Source organism: Eptesicus fuscus, chromosome 4 (assembly GCF_027574615.1).
Source record: "Eptesicus fuscus isolate TK198812 chromosome 4, DD_ASM_mEF_20220401, whole genome shotgun sequence".
NCBI lineage: Eukaryota > Metazoa > Chordata > Mammalia > Chiroptera > Vespertilionidae > Eptesicus > Eptesicus fuscus.
This window is the reverse complement of record NC_072476.1, coordinates 89,042,338-89,055,791: the sequence shown is the minus strand read 5'-3', so window position 1 is coordinate 89,055,791 and position 13,454 is coordinate 89,042,338. Positions and strand designations below refer to the sequence as shown.

The 13,454-nt window shown below is 36.8% G+C and overlaps 1 pseudogene; it reads right to left on the bottom strand.

Moving 5' to 3' along the window:
- Nucleotides 1–10,838: 10,838 nt before the first annotated feature.
- The window catches only part of LOC103305298 (ATP-dependent RNA helicase DDX54-like), a 44,802-nt pseudogene continuing 42,186 nt past the window's right edge, over nt 10,839–13,454 (bottom strand).

Here is a 13,454-nt window from a genome sequence, read left to right as displayed (position 1 = left end):
TTTGCCTTTATCCTTACTAAGAGCTTCGTTGGCTATTTCAATTCCTTACTAATCACAAAATTTGACACATTAAAATACTAAATAATTTCAAAAGTGCCTTAGAGTATGTATCTGCCATCCACTTCACTCTATGGATTTATCCTCTGGAATTTATGTTTGTGAACACCTTTTGTTAGTCAATGTGTTGAGATATACCTTCTTGTTATAAATTAAAATACATTCAGAATTAAATTTTTGCAGTTGGACGATTTAAAGTAACCTTAGGTTATTTTAGAGACCATTACTTCGATTATATTTAAGTTTCATTACTGAGTTAAATAAATCATCTCAATTCCCTCCTCTTCTAGACTCACAATTTTATCGTCTGAAACTGCTCTTCCTCAAGGCATACACTTCATTTTGCACTAACTTTGGCTGGCTGCCTTTTACTTTCATAGTAACAGGAATTAATTTTAATCAGAATTTCTCCTCTACAGGTTTCCATAACATCAACATTGTGGGAATGTAGCTTTTTATTTTTAAAAAATGTAGTTAAGGTTCCTTAGGCCATGATGTACATAATTTTCTTAAAATAGGCTTTTATAAAAGGCAAAATACCCTGTCTTTTTTTTTTTTTTTTTTTTTTTTTCAGAACTCACTTGATCGAATTGTACAAATACTTTCAGGTCTAACACCATTGATATAACCACATATTTCTTTACAACTTTAGCCTGAGTCGTTGCTCTTGGCTGGTTCCTATAATGAATATCAAAACTGTTGAAGAAAGTCTCCCTGTAACACCAAGAGCAACCTCTGCTTCTTCTCAATTCTGCTGCAATTATCTCAATCAGTGTCTCGGGAATTAAGCACACTAGTAGCAGTTCTCTATCCATGTCATTATTCTTGGGGGGAAAATTTCCCCACCTGTTCTTTATGATTGAATCTTCAAAAGGTAAAATTAAGTAAGACACAGATGATCTTATATGTACAATTCAAATTAAAGGGGATTAGAGACCTAAATTATCCAATTAAGTGCTTAATTGTTCACTTTCAACTAAGGATATGGCAAAAGAAGAAGGAGAGGAAAGGGAAAACTCCTATAAATAAAATACAGTTTTAATAGCTTGGAAGAATAGTTTCAAAAATAAATCCAAATTTTGTAATTATGTCTATACCTTGCCAGGAGTATAATCCCAAACAAAAATTTTGGAAAAGGGGTTTCCTAGCTGTCCCATGGCCCTTCTCTCCTATTTCATGGTAAATAGAACCTTATCATCTTTGCATAGTTGGCCAGGGGAAGGCAACAAACAACTGAATAAAATAAAACAAACAAAAATAGATAAACTTTAAACTTTTGGGCTGCTATAGTTTCCAAAGTTGGACTGAATTTTACATTAAAGATTTAGTAGGGTTTTTTGTTTTTGTTGCATTATGAAGATTTAGTAGGGTTTTTTGTTTTTGTTTTAATTAAAGAAAAGTATTTGCTTCTGCTGCCTAAGGAAAGTTAATTAATTCATGTCAGGGAGTAGTCACTCACTTGACTCTTTCCTTCCCCTTACAGATGGTGAAGGAGGAAAAATTGCTAAGAGCCAGAGCAGACAGGCTATTGTCAAGCACAGGGTATGAGCAAGTTTTCCATAAATAGGACTAAGCTTGAAAGGACAGAGAATGTTCCCTTTAATAAAGTAGAATAGAGTTGGGGGGATGAGGAGGTGTTTCCTGGGGCCAGGAGAAAGGAGAGAGATTGGATGAGAGACAAATATCCTCAAATATCTTCGGAGACTGGAGACTTCAGAGGATTCTAGAGAATATATGAATTGTATAATAATTTAAGTTGTTTGTGTTGCAATGCCTCCACAGTCCACTATACATGTGAACTTGTTAACAGGGGTATGTGGGGAGGGAATCAAGGAAAATAAACCTTGTCACATCAGGACACCAAGGCATACAAGAGGACAGCACCCTGGGAATAGTGAAATGACTCATGAAATTGATGGTTGCAGTTGACCAGTTCAAGCCAGGGGTGACTAAAAAAACATCAGCCACTCCTCAGAATCTCCAGAGACCTGAAAAGGATACTAACATCCAAGGACATATGTCTTGGAGTTAATCAAGCCAATTCTACTTGAGTCTATATTTCAGAAGGGAAGGAGGGAGGGAGACCTCACTAAAATTTGGATTATATTTGTCTCTACAATTTTTAGATAATGTTAGTCCCCTTGATAAAATATGACCTTTTGGGCACAACCATCTCATGAATTCCTCATATAGCATCGGCCCAGAAGTTGAGTAACCTGATCTTTGCTAGTTGGTCCCCCTTTATGAAGGACTATTTGGGCAGATATCATAATTAGGATTTTTAAATTGTTTTCCATGTGCTATTAATGCACATTTCCACAAATTCACTAGTTTCATAAAAAATAATCTGTTTCTCCCATTTGAATTTTCTTTTTCAGTAAGTACAGCATTGAGTTTTAAAAGTAGGTTAAATACAAAGTTAGCCTTTTCATTCAGCCTGTTGTTTCAATAACAGAGTTGAAATGACAATGGTGCATTTCTGCTGAGCTACATTCCTTCCCACTTGGCCCCACAATGTCACACACTACAGATGAACAAGCCCTTTAACAGGCGATCAAAACAGCAGTGTTTTTTGGTTTGGAGTATTTTTTTTTCTGTTTTGGTTTGGTTTCAGGGGAAGCAAGGGGATACTTCTATTTCTACTTTTGTGTTACATCTATGTCTGAAAGAATCCCTGCTCATTCAGCTCTTCAAGCCTTTATTCAAAGTCCTTCTTTCTCACATGCCCACCCAAGCTCCTTACACACACTCTTCACTCAACACAGAACCCATGGGAAGGAATCCACAGGGGTCTAGACTGGAAGACAAATCAGCTATAAAGAGCAAGATTCAATGCTGGACTCAAATTCCCTACTTCCTTCTGAAGATTAAGTCTTTGTGATTTGGTCAAGCTTGGCTGCCTCCCTTCTTCTTTCCTCAGAAGGCATTTTCTCCCAGGAAACTTCCTCTGTCCTTCATGCAATGAGTAGGCAGTGCCTGACAGGGTGACAGATACGCCCACACATGTCTACATCCAAGGTGTTCAACTCAAGCAAGGCCCTAACTATAACAGTATATATAGTACTTTAATCGGGCAGGTAATCAAAACCATTAGCTCCAACCCTTTCTGACTTGGAAAAATTGGGTAATAGACCAACTCTTTGCTCACCAAATCCTTTAATAACTCCAATTCTTTTTAAACAATTACTGTCCAAATATTTAATTCTATTAAAAAAATACTAAACTAGAAAACTCCCAAGTGAACATAGTCAATGGAAACTATGGAATATTCTCAGAGAAACAAGTATTCAGATGATCTTGCAGGTAAGTGCCTTTATAAGAGCTGATACTTATTATGCAACTTTAGAGAAAAAAATACAATAAAAACCAATTATGAGCTACCTTCCTATATTACTAATCCAATTATACTGTGGGACAAAATTGGATTTCTGTGTTAAAATGAAATATACTTTATTTCTCCTTCAATAATATAGAAAGTATATCAAGTTATTTTCCTTGGTAAAAGTGACTTAATGGTGATGGATCACAGATGACTACCTTAAAATTAATTCCTGATATATTGCATTATTTTTAAATATGTGAAATAACAGCAAAATCCTATTTTTGTATTGAAAAACTCATATTTTCTATTACTATATTCATGTGCAGAGCAAGAGCAGTTCATGTATTATAATTACATCTTTTTCTCCCTCGATTCAGCAGAGGATATGCTAAATTTTAGAAGCTCAAACAGAAAAACCTTTGAATAGGTTTAGAACTGCAAAGATAAAATGCAGAGGTGAATATACAAAGAGGTAATGCTCAGGGTCATTCCTGGGTTTTGTCTCCTGGGAGTCACTTCCGATGGCACCAGAAAGATTTGTATAAAGCCGCTGTACATTGCACACAACAGCAGGGTGGCTGCCTATGATCATGGAATCTTGGAGACAGGGTGCTTCCAAGGTTCAAAGAACTCAGAAAGAGTACTGTACAATAGCTTCTGCTCCAAAAAAGAATGCTCTGCTATATATAAATGTGGACTGAAGAGAGAAATGGCATCTTAGCAATTGTATGAAACTGGAAAGTATTTAGTAAACTGAGTCCGTGTTCTTTCCAGGGTCAGCTAATGGGACTCCAAAAAACCATTCTGCTCAGTTAAACATGCATGAATAAGTAATATTTTGTGTAAATGTACTTCACAGCATGATTAGAGTTCTTTCAAGGAGATACCTTATTGAATAGGTTTTTCAACTTCACATGTTCACATTCTTGAAAAACTAATGGATCCTTCATTAAAGAGATCACAGCTTTTCAGGTGTCATGCTTGAGGACACACAATGAATTGGTCATTAAGGGAATTCAGCCACGCAGAAAGGACAGGGGAACAACTAGTCGACTCTTCTAATGACTCAAACATTGTTGGCAGGGATGCTTTCCTTTACAGGCTGGTTTATAGTTGCAGAACAAGCATTAATTTCTTCAGGCATAACAACCAGGTGAAAGACAACCACCTCTGCAGCAAGTACCCACCTTCTGGAAAAACATTTTCATGTACTGGTGTTATTCATCAAAATAGATCTATTCACACATTATTGCTGTCCCATCCTATTTCTTTTGGTCATAAAATGTTATACATCATAGACATAAGTCAAAGTAATCATACTTAGGTAACTAATTACTTTTACATTATATCACATGCATTCAAAAGAGAAAACCTTTAAGATTATTACAATATTTTGAAATAAAGATGCATTTGCCTTTAAAGACAAATATCACATGATCTCACTTATTTGTGGAATCTAACGAACAAAATGAATTGACCAAAAAATTAAGACCCGAAGCAGGGAAGCATGGAATAGACTGACATATCGCTTTGTGGGGGTTGGGGGATGAGAAGAGATAAACCAAAGAATGTATATACTTATGTGCATAGCCCATGGAAATGAGCAATAGGATGGTGAAGACCTGGTGGTAGGGGGTAGGGGCTGGGAAAAAGAGAATAAAAGTGAGGGGGATGGGAGACATCTGTAATACTATCAACAATAAAAATATATATTAAAAATTAAAAAGATGTATTTTGTGCTTTCTTAATTGCTTCAAGTGGATTTATTTGCCTTAGGCTGAGTCAGTTTTGATTTTCTTACTAGAAATGAAAGACACCTGACTTGCCTATTGTGTCCAGTTAGTCAGGCCTTACCCTGAAACTCTTAAGAAATGCGATCTCTATTTCTTCATCTGAGATTATACAAATATTTGAACTGAAGATTACTCTGTGCCTGGATGAATGGTAGACAAGAATTAGGGAGGAAACCCAGACTATGACAGTAATTTCAAAATCCCCTTCTCTGCCCCTTTGCCACTGGTCTAGGGGAAAAGATTCTGGTAGAGGCTATTCTTTCAATGATAAGCCGACAATTTGCTAAGCCTGTGGAAAAGCACTCTGGTAACTTCCCTATTAATTTTGAGATTTTTTTTTTCACCTTGTGGTGCTTCAAGGCCAAATGAGCTTTCAAGGAGGTCATAGGAACGTAAGAACATAAGAAATGCCATAATAGGTCAAATTAATGAGCCAGTTAGTCTGATACATTTTTTCTGTGAGTGGCAACAAGGTACATTTTGTGCATGTTGTCAATTCCAAAATATTTGAGGCTATGAGCAAGCACGTTTCTTAGATTGGGTATCTATTTCAAATGTCCATGGTTTCCTTTATTGATGTACAATGTATCTTCACCCATAAATTCATTTAAACCCATCTAATGATATTTTAATCATGTACTACTTTTCATATAATGAGCTCTATAAATCTGTTTCCTTTAATTTGACCTAACCTATCTGCTTCACATTTCCAAGCGTTTCCTGTCGAAATATGCTTAGAATTGGTAGACCAGTAACTGTGACTCTGCCTAATTGAGGTCTCCATACTGAGCCCATTAAATGTTCAAATCCTCCCCAAACAGGTAGTTACCAATTGTCCATCTACAATTCCTAGGACTTTTTGTCAGCATTATATTGCCCAGGGTCAATACGTTCCTTCTTATGGTCAACTTAAATAATTTCTGTTGGTTAGCCTATTTCCTTCTTTTTACCAGGAAGAGCAAATTATCAGGATTCTCTCACACACAAAAAGTAAATAAATGAATAAGTATTGTTTCTCAGGGCTTAACAACAGGAACCTAAACTCCAAGGAAGCAGGATGTGCAGCCGACATGGGTCCATGAGCAGCTGGGCTTGTGGAGATGTATTTTTAATTGACGACAACAACAAAAAATAGCAATCCAAAAACTCATTGAAAAGCAATAGCGAAGAACAAAACTTCGTATTTGTAATCTTTAACTGCTAGATTTCTTTTGGCAAAGCTATCTGTGAGATACAAAAGTGACTGAACCATGCAACCATGACAGCAGGGCTGACCCTGCTACAGGGTATGGACAGGATCTGTTCTTTCTTAGGACCACCTAAGGTCACTACCAGGATAATGTCTTCTTTTCACTAAGGCTTTGTTTTCTTCTAAACTCACACAACACATGCACTTATTTAGCGAGTAATTAAAAAGGAAAAGGCAGACCAAATACACCCAAATCCTACCTTCATTTCTCAGTCTGCCAAGTAATCCCATAAATTATTTACTCTGGGATTACTTGGGTTAAACAGCATTCTCTGCATACTGTATAAGATGTCTTTGATTTCAAGCTTGTTTTAAATAAATAGTTCTATCAAAATAGAATGGCCTTAACTTTCAGCCCTGGGAATAAACAAATAGTCTCAATCAATGACGCTGGGACTACCATTTAACATTTTCAAGAGGCTAAGAAAAGAAATATTTTCATGCCTACAACATTAAGTCAGAAATAGCCTTTGGCACATATTTAACTTGGTCTTTTCAAAGGTTGTGGGAAAATATGGAGAAAAAAATATAAGCAAAATTAGCAAGGCTACCATGACAACAAGCCAGTACTCAGAGGCAGAGCATAAACTCCAGAAATCTCAGAGGGAATGAGAGGAGGGTTCCTAGGACAGGTCATTAGGGAAGAAGCATCAAGCATAAAGAGAATTATTGCTAAATGGACAGATACTGGAACAGATATTTATTGTAATGGATTTCCTGTGGTGTGAAATCTTATCAAAAGGACACTGTTACTAAGAAGAAACCATTTGCTTGAAATTATGTGTTTTTTACTATATTGAATTCAATGTGGAAATATATGTCCCACATTTTTATTTCTGTGGGCTGTCATTTGCTTTTATTTAATGGGCACGAGAAGCTGCATATGTGGAAGTAAGAAAAGAATATATGGAGACGTTTTTTAAATGAGTTTGCCAGAGTGGCTGAGTCAGGACTCAGGAGTGGACATCAAGACTCCCAGTGCTCTTTCTATCACGGCATGATTTTTTTATCTACTTAACTTTGAAGCTTTAAATACTTACATTATTTCATTCAACCAAGAAATATTTACAGGCAATTACTGTATACTGGTCTTCTACTGTTGGGAATACAGGATTGAGCAGGAAAGAACTCATATGTTATCTACGGGAACAAGGGATCAAGAAAAGAGAAATCAACAAGTAAGCCAATATATAAACAAGAAAATGTCTAGACAAGAGGAGCAACAAAAGCAAAGGCCTGAGTCAGTGAAGAACTTGGTCTGTGTCAAGAACAAGAGGAGGCAAGTCTACCCAGGACAGAGTCAGCCAAAGGGAGTGGACTAGGTGGCAATATTTGAGGTAGGGCTCTGACCTTTGCAGGAGTGCAGTGGGAATAAATAGTCCAGTCTTGTTCCAACCATCTATTTCTCATATATCTGTCAGAATGATCCAAAAACATCATCTCTCACCTGGATTGTTGCAGTACAGATAGATTCTATATTCACAATAAATATTGAAGATAAAACTGATAAGACATGATGACTTGGATGTGGAATACAAAGGAAAGGAAACTGTAACAACTAGATTTTTGACCCAAGGCAGAGAGTGAATGGAAGTGCCATTTACTGACACAGGCAAGACAGAGAGCACAGATCTGAGGGAAAACGGGCTATGGACATTTATTAACTGCCTATTAATTTTGGGACATCCGTTAGACATCCAAATGTAACAATATGGTCAAGTAGACAATTAAATACACAGTTGGTACCATAACTCAGGGACAAGGTCAGGGCTGGATGTCATCAACCTGTAGATGACATAAAGCAATGAACCCAAATGCAGTCACCTGGCATGCACAGAAGGGACAGTTTGGTAATGAGAATGTCCAGTACCATGTAAGAGTCAAAGCCTCCAATTTCATTCAAAAGAAAGACATAAATTATGGATTTATGAAAAATGTATACATAGAGATCTAACCTCAAATCCAATACTGCCCATAGAATTAATATCTGTGAATTCCCTGGGCAACACAGAAATGTAGGGGGAAATGAAGTGAGTTCATTCTCTCTCACTCTCCTCCCCTCCCATCATGGGCTGCTCTTACTTATCTTTTCCGGGTTGGGAAGGGAAGGAGGGGGGAGACAAGAACAGAGATAAGGAGCACGGGAAAGGGTTTATATGACTGACACTGTTGGAAGCTGGATTTGTGCTCTTTGGCTCAGTGGAGGTTTAGCTGTCTCTTCTGTGGGACTTTTTCCTTATTGATTCACACTTGCGGCCTCTCACCTGCATGTGCCTGACCAGATGAATGTGCTCTCTTCTAACAGTTCATTAATTTCTCATCAGGCCATCTCCAGCTTCTTCTCTGTTGAAGCCTTTTCAATCCTCTGAAGATGATCATATTAGGTCAAATCAACAGTGATCCCAGAGCAGCCTTTTCTCACTTACGACCCTCAACAAACTCACTGCAAACACTCCTGCATTCTTTGCCCAAACAGACCCTGGGAATATGGTTAGACCTTTAACAGCAGCAGCTATTTTTCTTCACTGGGTATTCTGAACCATCATTGTCTTCCCATTAAATTTTTCAGTATGGGGTTGCACATCTGGGTTCGTTAAGACACCATGGTGCTCTCCATGTGGTCTCTTTGAAGGTCTTCTCACACACCTGAGATGAGAGGCAGCAGAGGAAGGAAGAAGACTCGTCTCACTAGGGCTGCTCTCTTCAAAGAAATCTCCAAATTCTGCTTTTTAATCTGACCTTTTTATATTCATAATGTGAGTGCAGAATGTAAGAGTCATGCAACCACTTTGTCTAAAACTCCTTTGGAGATTTAGCACCTACTCTGGATTTCAGTGTCTATTTTATTGTGGGGCTCAGTTGAAATTGGAAATTTCAATATTATTGCAGATTTTTTTTTTTTAAAAAGCATAGAACAATATAAAACAAGCTCACAGGTGAATAAGCAAGAAGGAAAATAATACAACATGATCCAAGAAAGAAAAGAGTAATTCCTGACATAGGAGAAGAGATGGAATCTAGTGTGCTGGAGGGGAATATGATAATGTGTATATCCAGTATGACAGCAAGCAATGTTCCCAGTGGAAATTTATAAAAATTTAAATATGTAATTTTATGTAATTTTTATAATTATGAAGCAAATATTGATGCTTATGTCCATGAACATTGGTTATAAGTAATATTTTACCATCTATGACAACACTAGAATAACACAAGTTTCTAAATTTAAAAAAAAATAGTATAAGCATTTAATATTTTATTTATTTTTAATATATTTTATTGATTTTTTTACAGAGAGGAAGAGAGAGGGATAGAGAGTTAGAAACATCGATGAGAGAGAAACATCGATCAGCTGCCTCTTGCACACCCCCTACTGGGGATGTGCCCGCAACCAAGGTACATGCCCTTGACTGGAATCAAACCTGGGACCCTTGAGTCCACAGGCCGACGCTCTATCCACTGAGCCAAACAGGTTTTGGCAGCATTTAATATTTTTTTAAAAACTTTATTATGCTTCCTCTTATTGATAAATATTTAAAAGCTTCAAAAATTCTACCAAACTGTATCAGAAAAACAAAACTAATATAGAACAATTAATTCTTTATCTGAAATTTTAAAATAAAAAATAAAAACTCTGAAAAACTTCAGGGTTTTTCATATTTTTGGTAAAAAAAAAAAAGATCAAAACTGAACTGAAGACAGGTCATTTATGGTCATTCATATGTATGTAGGGAAAATAATCTGTTTGATCATGGTGTTTGCCTGAGCCCTTGCTGAAAGTACTACATAATGTATAGTATGTGCACAATATATCTTTCTAAAATTGAGGGGTGGGTGGGAATCTGAATTCTAAGTATTTTTGGCCTCAAGAGTTTTTGGATGAGAGATTGTAAACCTTCAGTATAAAGTAAAATGCAATATTTTTATGAATTTAAGACAACTTAAGCATTTGAGGAAATCCAAATTTATGGAATTCAGTATAAAGCAGAAACCCTGCGTTGGAGAAATAACACAAAGATATTTTTGTGAGCTTGTCTTACCTATATAACCAATAGCATGCAAAGACTCCAAGGAGTGAATTAGAGCAAAATATAGTGCCCTCTTTCCAAGAAAGCTGAGCTTTTCTGCTAGCTTCCTTATTTCATCTGGCTTACAACATTAAGCATGTTAATAACCAGGGCACTTTTGGAAGTCATTTGACCAAGCCAGCCTTCAGAACCCTGGTGTTCAAGCAAAACTGCATAGTAAATCTATTGCAGTAATTCAGAATATGCATTACAAATACAAAGGGAATCTACATTTAATCTATCTCTAAAAATCATATCTTAAAATCATTGGGGGGAAAAGATAAATTTTATGGTGCATAATCTTACCCTCACGGGATTTTTGGCAGGCCATCAAAATACCTTTTGATACCTCAAATCTGTTTTAATCTTTGAGAAGTTCTACACTTGACCAAAAAGGTTTTCAAGAGCAATGGTGCCGAAACTCGTTGTGTGGTCAACCATTGCGTTTGGAGTCCTGCATCACTCACTGGGTTATCACCTAAGGAAAACAATGCATTCTACACCCTGAGAATCATGACTGCACAAATGTCTGCTATCTTGTGTGTTAAATCTGACTCACAATTAAAGAGAGTAAACACAGACATGTGTAAATACTAGATAATATCTTTCAACCTGAAATGCTCAAACAAAAATCTTTGAAAACCTTTTAAAGACAAATAACCTATTAAAGGAGCTGAAAAATGTACACATTGCAACTCAGCGCTGCTTTATTCGTTCCTTTGGAAAGTTGATGGTGGTAAACAGGATTAAAAAATGTTCAATAATAGCCCTAGCCAGTTTTGTTCAGTGGTTAGAGTGTCGGTCTGTGGACTGAAGAGTCTCGGGTTCCATTTCCAGTCCAGGGCACATACCTGGCTTACAGGTTCAATCCCCCAGCCCCAGACCCCAATGAGGGAGGGCATGTGGGGGAGGCAACCAATCCTTGTGTTTCACATTGATGTTTCTCTCTGTCTCCCTGCCCTCCCTTCCACTCTCTCTAAAAATTAATTAAAAAAAATCCTCAGGTAAGAATTTTTTTTTAAGTTCAATAATAAAAATGCAATACTTTGGCTTAGAAATTGGTACAATTTTTAAATTTTGTTAGAACTCATGTCAAAGCATCAAGCTTAATAGATGGCTATGACACAAGTGCTAATTATATTCCCATAAAACCGGGTCAGAGACAGAGCTCTCCATGAGAATATTCCCTTGATGCCTGTATCTCTACAGTGTCCAAAAATATTATTAGAAGGTGGTTGATATTCATTTAGGTTTGTCAACTTTCTTGTCTGCATGAATTTCTAGAATTATCATTATAAAGGAAAAGGAGAAAATGGAAGAGAAAGAGAAGAGATCATTATGAAGAAAATAAATTGCCCACAAACCTCTCACACTCACATGCCCTAATCACCGATGTAAACGCTAATGACTGCTTTATCCTGAGATGCTGGGATTTTTTTTTTTCTGTTTGTTTCCATCATCTTACATTCTATTTTTCTTAGCTGTGTTGTTGTTTAGTCTAAAATGTAAACTTTTAGACTCTACACCTTCCTGAGCATAAGCATTTCATCCTGTTTTTTGAATTTCTGGTATTCAGAATAAAAGTAAATACCCAAAGAGGCTTAGGAAGTGATTTCTTAAATATCCTTACTGAATTTGGTTAAACAAAAACTAAATGAGAGGATGTATAATTGGCATTAAGTTTTAGACTTTCAAACTCAATCACTTTTTTAAAAGTCTCTTCAATAAATGGTGCTGGGAAAATTGGACAGGTTCAGGCAAAAAAAATGAAATGATCACCAATTTATACCTTATACAATAAAAAACTTAAAATGGATAAAAGACTTACATATGGTCTGTAGTGAGTTTCTTTCACAATAACCATTATTGCTTGTCTCATTTTCGGTTCTTATAAGTGTATTTCTAAGAGCACATGATCTCACTCATCTAGGGGAAATGGTGAACAACATAGACTGATGAACAAGAACAGACCCAGAAACAAGGAGGCATGGATCAGACTGTCGGGCCTCGGGGGGAGGGTAGGGAAGGGTGGGGATAAAGGGAGAGATCAACCAAAGGACTTGTGTGCAGACATATGAGCCCAGCCAGTGGTTAAGAACAACAGGGGGGTGGGGGCATGTGTGGGGAGGGGGCTGGGATGGAAATGGGGGGACGAGGACAAATATGTGATACCTTAATCAATAAAGAAATTAAAAAAAAAAAAGACTTACATATAAGTCATGAACCTATAAAAATCCTAGAAGAAAACGTAGACAGCAAAATCTTAGACATTTCTCATACCAATATGTTTGCTGATACATCTCCTAGGAGAAGGTAAACTAAGGAGAAAATAAACAAATGGGACTACATCAAAATAACAAGCTTTTGCTCAGCAAAAGAAACCATTAACAAAATGAAAAAGAAGCCCACTGCATGGGAGAACGTATTTGCCAATGATACACACGATAAGGGCTTAATTTCCAAAATATGTAAGGAACTCATACAACTTAACAAAAGACAAGCAATCTTATTAAAAAATGAGCAAAGGACCTAAATAGACATTTCTCCAAAGTGGACATCCAGAAGGCCAAGAGATGTATGAAGGAATGCTCAAAGTCACTGATCATCAGAGAGATGCAAATTAAAATGACCAAGAGGTATCACCTCACACCTGTCAGAATGGCTATCATCAACAAATCAACAAAGACAAGTGCTGGTTAAGATGTGGAGAAAAGAGAACCCTAGTACATTGCTGGCGGCAATGCAGACTGGTGCAGCCACTATGGAAAACAGTATGGAGTTTCCTCAAAAAATTAAAAATGGAACTGCCATTTGACCCAGTGATCTCACTTCTAGGAATATATCCTAAGAAACCCAAAGCACCAATCAGAAAGAATGTATGCACCCCTATGTTCATAGCAGCATAATTTACAATAGTTAAGATCTAGAAACAGCCCAAATGCCCATCAGATGAGCGGATAAAAAGG